This window comes from Penaeus monodon, chromosome 39 (genome assembly GCF_015228065.2).
Source record: "Penaeus monodon isolate SGIC_2016 chromosome 39, NSTDA_Pmon_1, whole genome shotgun sequence".
Lineage (NCBI taxonomy): Eukaryota > Metazoa > Arthropoda > Malacostraca > Decapoda > Penaeidae > Penaeus > Penaeus monodon.
The window spans coordinates 27,634,207-27,636,181 of NC_051424.1; the positions used below are offsets into that span (position 1 = coordinate 27,634,207).

The 1,975-nt window shown below is 28.5% G+C and overlaps 1 protein-coding gene across 1 annotated transcript in view; it reads left to right on the forward strand.

Annotated features, from left to right (window-relative positions):
• LOC119597571 (transient receptor potential cation channel subfamily A member 1 homolog) overlaps window positions 1-277 on the forward strand; it is a 25,107-nt gene extending 24,830 nt beyond the window's left edge. Inside the window, exon 21 of the mRNA XM_037947148.1 lies at window positions 1-277. This exon is cut by the window's left edge and continues 962 nt beyond it. The gene's annotated coding sequence lies outside the window, so the exon portion shown is untranslated.
• The last annotated feature ends 1,698 nt before the right edge of the window (window positions 278-1,975 follow it).

Sequence of the window (1,975 nt, forward strand, 5' to 3'; positions counted from 1 at the left end):
GGTGTTTAGCCCAATAGTGACTAGTAAAATTTTTGGTTGTCTGGTGAGGACAAATGTACATTAGTCCTCCATACCTGGACAGTTGTCGAGCTCACAGTCCGCTACATGAGACCTCATCATGGTGATTGGGATACAGACTCGTGAAGGGGTAAATTGTCATCTGACATCTGTAATTATTCGTCAGGATGTGAAAACATGTCATCCATTGCTAACAGGTTACTTTGAGCAAACCTGCTGATCTTGCCATAGAGGATAATTAGATATACTTTGATATAATTAGATATATTGAGTACAAAAGATATGCAGTAGTTCATTAATTAATATGCTAAAGTTTTTGAAAAAAAAAAAAAAAAAAGTTCTAGCTTATACTGTAAAAAGAGTTCTTTTAAATGGTAATGACTCACCAGTCTCTATAGATGATTAAAATGGAAAAAGTTGATTCAGTAATTGGTGCCACCAGCTAAGTGTTACTAACCCCATCCTTCAGTTAGTACAATATGCGCATAATATGGGTTGATGTCCGTCCATAGTAACAGTTAACTTGTGTCTCTTTCTATATGGATGAAGACTATAGTGACCCCCAACCTCTTTATACTTTTGACTGTAATGGAGGCAAAATTGTTTTAATAGAAATTATTGATGAATAAAAAAAAAGTAAAAAGTAAAAAGAGTAAGACTGCTTAAATGGATAAATAAATTAGGTAAATTTGTAACTAGAAACAAAAAGAAAAAGAAGAATATAAAAAATAGGGGAAAAAATATATACTGGAGAAAGAATGTTTAGTGGAGGAAGACCTTGTTTGCTATTTAGAAAATTTAGTTACATAAATGGCTTCTCATCTGTAGAGATTTTACTTCAGTTGTAATAATGCCTGTAATGAGATTCTTATATATTAATTTTTAGGTTTTAGGACATTTCTTGATAAAATCGAGTTACAGAGCAACATCATAGAAAATGAAGAATAAAATCCTCTCAAATTTTTGGCAGCAGATATGTAAAGGAGATCTTGACATTTTTCAGTCGTGACTTTGTATTATCATATGGAGACTTACTTTTATGAAGAATTATTTGAGGAATAGGTAGTAATATTTTATCTTGATTAATTTTTTTAATACATCTCTGACCACCTTTTATCATATGAAAATTCAGATAAGTAGATGATTGCCCATTATTTTCAGAACGGTATTAACATTTGATGTATGTGCAATTCAAAAAGTAGGCTCTGTAAAGAGTAAAATCAATAAAATCTGCTAAGCATATGTAAAGTTGCTCACACGTCTAACATTACCACTTGGCATTACCAATGTGTCAACTGCCGATTTTGACTTTTGTATCCCAAACAAATGCCAATATGTGTAAGGGGCAAGTGTTTGGAAATTGATATTGAACTTCAAAGTGGAGGGGATTGTGCTTATATTTTGTAATTTAAGTTAGGATATTTTCAGTAAATGTTGATTACTTAGACCTGGATGTTATACATATATATATATATATATATATATACATATATATATATATATGTATATAATATATATGTATATATATATATTATATATATATGTATATATATATATATATATATATATATATATAATATATAATTATATATATATATATATATATATATATATATATATATATTTATATATACACACACACACACACAATGGTGGTTGAGGTATAGTGGAATTAGGAAAAAAATTAATTCAAAAAGGCTTTGAGAGAAAGATCGCATAAGAAGATATAATGTTTTGAAATATGAAATTCATTACAATGATAATATCTATGCTACATGAATTTGGTTTTATTATTGATATTTGTTTGGTATTTGTATGTTGGTTTTTGTGATGGTGTGTTGGAATTCCTTTGGAATTTAATATTTCAGTATAATTTTTTTTGTGCATTTTTATAGTAATATCATGTAAAATGTACGCATGGTAATAGTTTTGAATGGTTGTAAATCTAGATACTGTA